This window comes from Sinocyclocheilus grahami, unplaced genomic scaffold (assembly GCF_001515645.1).
Source record: "Sinocyclocheilus grahami isolate Dianchi unplaced genomic scaffold, SAMN03320097.WGS_v1.1 scaffold144.1, whole genome shotgun sequence".
NCBI lineage: Eukaryota > Metazoa > Chordata > Actinopteri > Cypriniformes > Cyprinidae > Sinocyclocheilus > Sinocyclocheilus grahami.
In genome coordinates this window covers 474,882-487,172 of record NW_015505323.1, presented here as the reverse complement: position 1 = coordinate 487,172, position 12,291 = coordinate 474,882, and positions in this window count along the sequence as shown.

Below are 12,291 nucleotides of genomic sequence, written 5' to 3'. Positions count from 1 at the left end.
CTTTTCCAGTTGGTTAAATCATTATGTTATCTGTCTCCCACAACTGTACTTCTCTTTCTTGTTTTTCAGTGAACACAAAGTTCATTTCAGAGGTAGGTTCTTCCCTCACCACCTGCTGGCCAGCCAGACAACTACATTCACATCACATCAACTGATGATGTCTCCAGCAACTGATCTTCATTACACGATTTGACACATTTCTGCGCATGTTGCAATTCACTTTACAACACGAGCTGGCATGCCCTTTACAAGCTTTGAAAAGAGGATACTTTATAGTCAAGTGCGGTTTAACGCACAGGCTTGCCTAGGTTACAGCCTAGGGGCCCCACGTATGCAGGGGCCTCAGATTGGCCGGACTATTTTTTATTTTAAATTTTCTTCAGCTTGAACAAAAAAGACCCTCAATGGCCCATAAGAAACATCAAATGAAGATTCGTTGCAGAGCGTCTGACAAAATGAATGTCTTGTATTGTAGAACGCACATTCAGCACCGCCGAGAGTTCGCACGATCGTTAAACCTGAAAGTAAAAAGCGCACGCACATTCAGAAGCGATTATAATACCCCGCGTTTTCAGAGTGACTCCTTGATGCACGCAAATTACGCTACATGACATATCTAGGCTGTTATTAGTATGTATGCTATAATAGGATGTGTAGTTGTCTATAGTAGTGGTTCTCAAATAGGGGTAACGCCACCCTAGGGGGTACGTGAGAAAAAGTGGAAACTGACATTCAGGAATAAATCATGAAAATAGGTTATTGTATTTTATATACGAAATTAGGACTACACAAAGATGCATTAAAAATGAAGTCATAAATTGAAAATGCATTTAAATTTTTTTGAGTTATTTATTGAGAACCGGATCCGGCATCAGGAGCAGTGTCTGCACGCAAAATAATGTAGGTTTATGAGAGGTTGCGATAAAATGGACAGGTGGCTTCTTAACAGAGGACAAGCTCCTCCGACAGAAGACGAACATGCTAAAAAAAGCCCAAACCAGAGCCTCAAAAATACAGCCAGTTTCGTGATGAATACATAGGGATGGGATTTACATCTACTTCACAGTTCACCTTACTATTTGCGTGTGGACCATGTATGGCACTAAATCAATTTCTCCAGTAAAGCATGATGATTAAGGGGGGCCTCACACAAAGAGCAGCCTAGGGGCCCCTGACCACCTTAATCCGCCCTGGTTTATAGTGCAGGTTCCACTTCAGAATCAGCGGTTCTGTCTTCAGATAACTTTTTCCGAGTTGAGTGTTGTCGCAATGTGTTTATCAGAAGAGTCTTCCTAAATCCCGACAGGATGCGAATATATGCCACATTCTAAAAAACGATATTATAATGCATGTGTTAGATAAACTATAACATGAGAATTAGCCTAGTATGGAACATACTTTGTCTTTGTCTTGTTCCAGAGGCCTTAGAGGCTGGGAACTTTTTGACTGTACATAATTAAACTCATACAACCTCATAATTTACAACCTCAATCTATTGAACTGATATTCAATTCATTGTATAATTTTTTTTATTTATTATAACTAATTTTAATTTAGAAAAGACTGTACTGTGTGATTTTGTACCAACTTGATTTTTTTCAAAAACATATGTGACCCTAGGGGTATAGTCGCTGGGGTATATTTGTAGCAATAGCCAAAAAAACATTGTAGGGGGGTCAAAATTATCGATTTCCATTTTATGCCAAAAATCATTAGGATATTAATTCAAGATCATGTTCCATTAAGATATTTTGTAAATTTCCTACCGTAAATATATCAAAACTTCAAAAAAAATTTGATTAGTAATATGCATTGCTAAGAACTTCATTTGGATACATTTAAAGGCGATTTTCTCAGTATTTAGATTTTTTTGCACCCTCAGATTCCAGATTTTCAAATAGTTGTATCTCGGCCAAATATGGTCCTATCCTAACAAACCATACGTCAATGGAAAGCTTATTTATTCATTTATTATTTTTTAAAAATGTACCCTTATGACTGGTTTTGTGGTCCTACAAAACCCTCACACACACACACACACACACACACACACACACACACACACACACACACACACACACACACACAAAGACATGGGAGCTACTTTAGGTTAAACCCCTTTCCTTGAGGGTTTTGAATGCTTGTATCAGGTTTGGGGCACTTTAGCTTTCCATGCCACACTTTTCCAGTTGGTTAAATCATTATGTTATCTGTCTCCCACAACTGTACTTCTCTTTCTTGTTTTTCAGTGAACACAAAGTTCATTTCAGAGGTAGGTTCTTCCCTCACCACCTGCTGGCCAGCCAGACAACTACATTCACATCACATCAACTGATGATGTCTCCAGCAACTGATCTTCATTACACGATTTGACACATTTCTGCGCATGTTGCAATTCACTTTACAACACGAGCTGGCATGCCCTTTACAAGCTTTGAAAAGAGGATACTTTATAGTCAAGTGCGGTTTAACGCACAGGCTTGCCTAGGTTACAGCCTAGGGGCCCCACGTATGCAGGGGCCTCAGATTGGCCGGACTATTTTTTATTTTAAATTTTCTTCAGCTTGAACAAAAAAGACCCTCAATGGCCCATAAGAAACATCAAATGAAGATTCGTTGCAGAGCGTCTGACAAAATGAATGTCTTGTATTGTAGAACGCACATTCAGCACCGCCGAGAGTTCGCACGATCGTTAAACCTGAAAGTAAAAAGCGCACGCACATTCAGAAGCGATTATAATACCCCGCGTTTTCAGAGTGACTCCTTGATGCACGCAAATTACGCTACATGACATATCTAGGCTGTTATTAGTATGTATGCTATAATAGGATGTGTAGTTGTCTATAGTAGTGGTTCTCAAATAGGGGTAACGCCACCCTAGGGGGTACGTGAGAAAAAGTGGAAACTGACATTCAGGAATAAATCATGAAAATAGGTTATTGTATTTTATATACGAAATTAGGACTACACAAAGATGCATTAAAAATGAAGTCATAAATTGAAAATGCATTTAAATTTTTTTGAGTTATTTATTGAGAACCGGATCCGGCATCAGGAGCAGTGTCTGCACGCAAAATAATGTAGGTTTATGAGAGGTTGCGATAAAATGGACAGGTGGCTTCTTAACAGAGGACAAGCTCCTCCGACAGAAGACGAACATGCTAAAAAAAGCCCAAACCAGAGCCTCAAAAATACAGCCAGTTTCGTGATGAATACATAGGGATGGGATTTACATCTACTTCACAGTTCACCTTACTATTTGCGTGTGGACCATGTATGGCACTAAATCAATTTCTCCAGTAAAGCATGATGATTAAGGGGGGCCTCACACAAAGAGCAGCCTAGGGGCCCCTGACCACCTTAATCCGCCCTGGTTTATAGTGCAGGTTCCACTTCAGAATCAGCGGTTCTGTCTTCAGATAACTTTTTCCGAGTTGAGTGTTGTCGCTATCAGAAGATCAGAAGAGGCTTCCTAAATCCCGACAGGATGCGAATATATGCCACATTCTAAAAAACGATATTATAATTAGATAAACTGATAAACTATAACATGAGAATTAGCCTAGTATGGAACATACTTTGTCTTTGTCTTGTTCCAGAGGCCTTAGAGGCTGGGAACTTTTTGACTGTACATAATTAAACTCATACAACCTCATAATTTACAACCTCAATCTATTGAACTGATATTCAATTCATTGTATAATTTTTTTTATTTATTATAACTAATTTTAATTTAGAAAAGACTGTACTGTGTGATTTTGTACCAACTTGATTTTTTTCAAAAACATATGTGACCCTAGGGGTATAGTCGCTGGGGTATATTTGTAGCAATAGCCAAAAAAACATTGTAGGGGGGTCAAAATTATCGATTTCCATTTTATGCCAAAAATCATTAGGATATTAATTCAAGATCATGTTCCATTAAGATATTTTGTAAATTTCCTACCGTAAATATATCAAAACTTCAAAAAAAATTTGATTAGTAATATGCATTGCTAAGAACTTCATTTGGATACATTTAAAGGCGATTTTCTCAGTATTTAGATTTTTTTGCACCCTCAGATTCCAGATTTTCAAATAGTTGTATCTCGGCCAAATATGGTCCTATCCTAACAAACCATACGTCAATGGAAAGCTTATTTATTCATTTATTATTTTTTAAAAATGTACCCTTATGACTGGTTTTGTGGTCCAGGGTCACATTTATTTCCCAAACTAAATCATAATTTTATCATTTATAATATTTATAAAATATTTTGTAACTTGCTAAATTATATCTATATCTATATATACTACCAGTCAATTTTTTTAAATAATAATACATGTTTTTTGAGCAGCAAATCAGAATATTAGAATGATTTCTGAAGGATCATGTGACACTGAAGACTGGAGTAATGATGCTAAAAAATCAGCTTTGAAATCACAGGAACAAATTACATTTTAAAATATATTCAAATAGAAAGCAGTTATTTTAAATAGTAAAAATATTTCCCAATATTACTGCTTTTGCTGTATTTTGGATCAAATAAACGCAGGCTTGGTGAGCAGAAAATAATTCTTTAAAAAAACAATAAAAATCTTATCGTTTAAAAACTTTTGACTGGTAGTGTAATTTTAGCAACAACTTCAAACCTCCGAATATGAACTGAAAACAGATTTTGAGGTTGACGACCAACATTTTCTAAAGGTGAAGCACTCTTTTTCACTGAACATGGCAGAAAAAAAAACTTCTGGCACTACTAATAATGGAAAGTGCCATACGGTGCTGCTTGAGTGAATGAGTCAGATTGAGAGCCCACCACATATTTACATTTAGCCACAGATGTGAGCAAAGACGTATGCAACCGCATGGGCTGAGATAACCCTGAGTGTTCCTATTGGCGACCCTATTCTTATTCATTAGTCTTTGCTATGAATTACTGTACATGCATGTGTGATTCAGAGACTACACACGATGATTCACATAATGCACATGATAAAGATTTCACAAGGGAGTGTGGATATACAAGACCTGTGAGTCAGAAAGTAGCCGACTCACTATATCAATGTCCGTTTTTCCATCAAGAATGAAAAATCAGTTCCCAAAAACACTGCTGATAGTGCATGCGTCAAAGAAAGTTGGTAAAGGGTCTGCCATGTGGCCCATCGTAAAGTCATTCTGGAACAATCTGGCTCTTTCTCCTTGAGCAGAAAAAACCCCACAAAAGACCCTCAGAACAGATGCAATGTGTCAGCATGACAACAGGCTCTCAATACTCCCCTCTAACAACTGCTCTTGTGCATGTTTGTTGGCATGTTTTAGTGTTCAGTAGCCTATGAGAGCCACAAATGAGTCAGAAATGACAGAAGCTCATGGAGCGGTTTTAACTACAAACTAGTCCTTGTCAAAAGGACAAAGTGTCCTGAACCTTTCTCGTGGAAATATCAAAAAGAATTTGGCTTCGGTTCATGTGTCCCCAGGAACACCACACCCATAATTTTGTAGATCGTCATGTTCTAGATTTAAATAGAAAAGAGAAAAAACAAATATGCTCTGCTGTTCTAATTTTAAGTTAAAATACATTTTCAATAAAAAAATAAAAGCACACCATTTGTATGTTGTTTTCCTTTGAAATGTGTAAACACTAAGGCTCTGGGCCGCTATCAAATAATTTCTTTGTTTGTCATCTCAACCAACACAAAATTGCAACATCGACTCAACCAATGGCATGAGTCTAGAGGCAGACTATCCATTTGCCTGACCACTTATGGGAGTGTTTGGGGAAACCTGTATGAATACAGTCATTAATACCAATTCTGACACAAATATCACAGAGTTCCCTTTTAACTATGACAAAATGATCAGAACATGCATTAGCTGAGGTGCTGCTGTCACGGCTATGCTAACAACTTGGACTGCTTCTTTGCCACAATAAAACAGCTATTCTGCACAAAGTGCACACCTATCTCAGAGCGTCTTTTGTTCAGAAAGACATCACATTTGTGGCCTAGTCATGATGTGAAGCATTTATTACTTCAGAGAAAAGACTGAGATAAGAGATTGCATTTTTGCATTAAAGTTTCTCTTTACCTAACTACTATTCTAGGTTTTTAACATTTACAACCTAATAATAATCTAATCTAATCTAATCCTACTGAATGAATGGAATGAATGAATATTTTTGAGTTTGTAGAGGATTTTTGTTTGATCCCATTAGGAATGGTTTAAATTTATGAAAGATGTTCCTTTAACAGTCCTTTTGTAAAGCTTATATGTGAATTTAGGCTTGAACACCTCAATTGAGTATTCCATGATTCAAACATGATTGAGAAATCTTTTTATTGAAGAACTGACAAAGTGCAGACAGTTTATAGGAATATCTAATTATAATCTGTATTATAGCTGAAAAAATATATATATATTCATATTCACTTAATTTAGCCCATCATTCAGCAGGTCAGTCTGCAGACTCTTTCCATAAGCGTCTGACTTAGTTAAACTTATAGTTTTCACTTTGATTTTACTTGTATGATTATTTCTAAACACTTTTAGCAGGCCTGGACCTGCTCTCATCCCCCTTGTTTTCTTCAGTTTATAGCGACTCTGCATTCTTAAGTTGCACCTGAACCATTTTTCAACTTTGTTGATGATTACTCAATTCAAGCACAACTTAGGCATCTTCCATTGCACAACAAAAATACAAGTTGTTTTCATTTTTCTGTATTGCTTCAACAAGGCTGATGATCAAAGTATTATGGTGACTGTAATTAAAACATGCCGAGGCATGCTGCCATTTCTAATGTCGACTGCAATGTGTGGGAGCTCTTGCTTTTTCTCATTATTTCTACCAAGTTAGCATCCTCTATTTCTCGCTCTCATTTAAAGTGATAGTTAAGAATTCTGTCCTTGTTTACTCACCCATTTGACTTTTGTGGAACACAAAACAAATAAAAAAAAGCCTAAGCTGGTTTGCTGGTCTTAGTTAGTCTCAGTTTTCAGCTGATCAGGTAAGGAGACCAGCTGGCTGCTCATCTAAACTAAATACCAGCTCAGTTCAGGTTTGAAGACCATCTTAAACCAGCTAGGACAAACTAAGTAGCTTAGGCTGGTTAAAACAGGTTGTTTTCAAAAGAACTAGTGAAAACCAACAAACTTCCTCATAACGTATGCATAAATGTGCTGATATGAGGCCAGAGAGATCACAGCTTTACAGAACTTTGCTTGTGATGTTACATTTATCTCCTCTTTCTGTTCAGTGCCTATAACATTCTCTTACTGCATCTGGAGCAAATAATAATTACAAAATTTGAATGTTCAGTAGGTGGACATAATTGCTTTAAAGTCAAATGAAATCCTGAACGCAAATCTTCCTCAGAGGGCCAAATGTTTCCTTAGGAGAAAAAAGCAGAATCTTATTGACCACAAAAACAAATCCTCCACTTTTTAGCCAAAGCAAAAAAAAAAAAAAAAGCCTCGTATTCTGCTCGGGACGAGACATTCATGTCCTAAGACACGAAACGATCGGTTTGTGCCAGAAACCGAACGGTAGTTATATCATTTTTTACCTCCAATACACCACTATGTCCAACTGTCTTTGGGCGCGCGCACAGCATCCTGTGCGTGAGGTGTGTACGCCCTCTGGTGTAGTTTACGCAAGCGCCGGAAGTGATCTCTCACGTGTATACGTCACTCATTGTTTACACATTCATTGTAGGTAATTACTAATAAGAAATGTTTCTTTCTTGAGCAGCTAATCAAAAAATTTTAATGATTTCTGAATCATATAACACTGAAGACTGGCGTTATGGCTGCTGAAAATTCAGCTTTGCCATCACATGAATAAATTACATTTAAAACATATAGAAAACAGTTATTTTAAATTGTAATAATATTTCACAAAATTACTGTTTTTACTGTATTTTTTATCAAATAATAGCAGTCTTGGTTAGAATGCGAGACTTCTTTCAAAAACATAAAAAATCGAACTGACCTTTTGATGGGTAGTTTACATAAACAAATTTGATCACGTTATATGCAATATAATTTAATAATACGCACTATTAATATTTGGTATCACTTTATTTTAAGGTGTCCTTGTTACACATGTTACATGTACTTACTATTATAATAACAATTAATTATGCATAATTACATGCGAGTAACCCTAAGCCAAACCCAAATCCTAACCCTAACCATATAGTAAGTACATGTAGTTAATTAATATTACTCAGTACATATATGTATAATAATATTTTTACTGCTTTTGTTAAATAATCGTAAACTATATCAATTAAAAAGTGTGTGTTTTTAATAAGGCCTAATTTATAAGCCTAATTTTCAAAACAGAGTTTTATAAGTCTTCAGGCATAATGAACTCAATGACACCATTTACTGTAAAGAGAAGGCATATAGGTTTGTAAAGCAGCACTATGATATAAATAAGAGATGATACACTGCATAAAATGCTTAGGAGAACTCTACACAGTTTGCACAGACATTTTATTTTCTAACTTGTGTGGTTATGTAATAACTCTGAGCTGGTTAATGTCAGGAGAAAAGAGTGAAGTATGACTGTGTGTTTTATGCCCACTTTCAGTATAAAATGTGCTTGAAATAAATGTAATGATTTGAACACCTACAGTAAACAAGATAATGAGTACTGTTGTAAAGTGCAAACAAGTAGGAACACGTAAAAGAGTCTCAAATACTAGACCATCCCAGGAAAAAAATGGGGCGTCTGGTCAGTCTAATCTTGACCTACTGCATGACAGCTGCACTCCAGCAGGAAGTCCAAATTTCAGCTGACATGAAGCTATTTAAATCATCAGGCATCAAACCCACCTCAAATACCACTTCTTCCCTTATATGCTGAAAGTGGTATGGGTACATAAGCAGTACACTCAGGAATGGTTTCTTCTCCACTGATGACAATTACTCTGCAATTCCCATAAACCTTCACTACTGACCTCTGACCCTTTTCCATGTACTCTTCAGTACTACTGCAACTTAGACATGTTCTTTCTGCTTTATTGCTGCATTTTATATAAATTTACACACCATATACTATATATTTGGGAGTATAGCCTCCACAAATCATACACCAATACTGAAATAATACATTGAAATGAACTTGAATGAAGTCCGCATGACCAGTGTTCGGAATATCAACTACAAGTGCTCACCTTCCACAGCAGCAGACCCCACCAGGACAAGTTTTCACATGACCTTCCCAGTTCAAACCTTCAGAATTCTTCAGATGTGTTGTCACCACGCTCAATGAAAAATAAAACAACAGGGGAAAACAACAGAGAGGACAGAGTCAAGACAAAGACTCAACCATGTCAGAGTTGTGAGGTGGGAGGCAACAATTTACTTTGATAAAATCCTGGATTCCTCCTGAGAACTTCACCACACAAGAGAGCCTTCGAATAATCCTGAAAAAAAACAACACAAAAGCAGATTATAAATTACTTACAAATAATGAACAATCCATTGTACATTAGTTTAATTTGTCCATGTCAGAGCCATGGTCAGATACACAGCCTATAAAATAGAAATATCCATATTATACACTTTATCTAAACATCCTTAAAATATCCTAAATCTATTTCCTGTGAAATAGAATAAAACTGTTTCCAATGGGATATGTAAAAGATGTATAAGTAAAAGATGTAATTTCTAAAAACAAACATTTTCTTACACAATTTTGCTTATCAAGTGTATTTTTCTAATTTTAAGGCCGCTTAGATGTTTTTACTGGTAAACCAAAAAATTAAATAAATAAATCAATAAAAACGAACAAACAAAACCTACTCATTAAGACAATTACTCTATGCATTTGAAATTCAAACTGCAAGCTAATTACTTTTGGCTAATTACTTTTGCTAAGTTTTACTGTCCAGACAGCTTGGACAGATTGAAATATTCTAACACTGTGCATGAGTCATCTGATGAATTGACAAGTGATATAATTGAAAAGGCAGAAAAGAAACTGCAAACATTACAAGTGACATTTAGGATGGCCTTTTTGGTTACTGAGGAAAAAATGTGTTCACAAATTTTTGGCCATTTGTGTGTAAAACAACCAGCGTAGAGCTACATACCTGTGTAGAGATAAGACACAAGGCTGAGAGCCCACATTGTGCTTCCTTCACTAAATAAATCTTCATTAGAAACCTTGTTGGGTTTCAGAGCAGCTGACTGACAGAGGATCAATTCTAAAGGAAAGTTAAAGTGATCTATGGGTACATTACAGTAGATATAAGCACATTTTACCTTCATGAGTTTGAAATTCCTTTCGAGTATCTGATTTGAATAGAGGTAGATTCTAAACAAAGAACTAAATTTAATTTAAGGGAAATATACACCATGAAGAAAAGCTCCGGATTTAATCAACTGTCTGCCTTATGAAAATGTAATACTCAAACAGTGTGATGAATGTACATTTTGATTTTGTCGATTTCAAGGAGGACCTTACTGAGGGAGCACAAATGGACTGCACATGGACATTGTGTACAAGTCCTGTTGCACTATGCAAACTGTCCTGGTAATTGGAGTTAAAGGAAATCAATAGAGAGTCTCTTTAAAGTCTCTTGAGCAGATGCTCGGGCCCCCAAACAACAATCAAAACTGTAATCATTACACACTGAGGTCCACCTGAACCCCACAAATACAAGCACTCAGCCTTAAATGCGATTCTTTAGTGATTTTATCTGAATCAGGAAAGAATAAGATCTGCAGCACAGGCATGTTGGCAGAATGTCAGAATCATGATTATGGGTGGTCTATACCATTATCAATATATCAATAAAATATTGGCCTATTTTGACTTGGGCCAGTAAGCAACCACCCAGAAAATGTTGGCAACTGCAAAGCAATGTGTTAGAACCACTCAAAACACTTTAGTAACCACATAGCAACACCTTGGAAACCACCCACTATGCCCAAGCGGCTGCATAGCAATGTGCTGCACCACTCAGAACCTTTTATAAAATGCATCGCAACAGCTTGGCAATGATCCACAATGCTTTAACAATTGCTACAACCCAACATCCCAAACTGCCTAGTAACTATGTGGCAATGGGCTAAAACTACTAAGAACCCTTTAATAACCACACAGCAACACCTTGGCAACCACCCACAACACAAAATAACATATACTGTAGCAATACCTTAGCAACCACACACAACTCCCTAGCAACTGCACAGCCACTCCGAACTCTTAAGAGACCATATCAGCACCTTAACAACCACCCACAATGTCCTAGCAACTGCGTAGCAATGCCCATGGCAACCCCCACAACACTCTAGCATCATGGTAGTGATCTTTGTTTATTGACTGGACAAATCCCAAATCTTAAGAAATTGTAAATCTAGTGTTCAATACAGCTTAGCATACAGGACTGAATATTTTCTCTATCATTCATCTGTAACAGCAATGTTAATGACAACAGCAAGTGACGGTTCACCTTGGATTTAACCTCAGAAATGAGAAAATCTTCATGCATTTCCCTTGACAGACTCAACAAGCTGCCTTGAAGCTGTAAGAGAGCGGATGATTGGCTGTTTGTTTAATAACACATCACTGCTTTCATTCCAGCCTCTTGCTTGGAGGAATTTGAGGGAGGTTTAAAAGTGAGACTTTCACACCTGACGTATGTTGACACCTGGAAAAGAGGGGGAAGTGAGAATGCTGACAGTGAAGGGACTGTCTGTGCTACAGCTGCCACCTGTGAGCAATGTACCATAACCTTCTCAATGCCAGAGGATGAGGGCCGAATGAAAACTTCATCCACCCCCTGGACTGAGACTCCTGTTATTATTATCTCAGCTGAAGCGGAGCTGTTCTGTCTACTGAGAAATAGTAAATTATTTTCAAAGGTCCTCTAATGTCTCACTCATCCCATATTACTGATTTACACACATTACCACATTTTATTAAATTACTGTAAATTATATAAATTTAGTGAGTGGATGAGTCTGGTGAGAATCTTTTATGGAGTCCTTTATGCTTTGGATGATGGCTAATTAGCTAGACCATTAGTGTTGATGTCACAGTGTAAATTTTAAATAATACTGACAAACTTTTAATTATTATGTGTATAGCATCTCATTAGATGATTTGAACCCCTGACTAGAAGTATTAAACTTTGGCATAATTTGTACTACAGGCATGAATAATACCTCAAAATGTGTGGCTTGTTGAGAAGAGGTATAGTTTTACTTTTGTACGCATTTTTTATATAATTTTCACTTTGTGGATCATAAAACAGGCTAAAACAATTTTATAGTTACACTGAAGGAGAAACCTG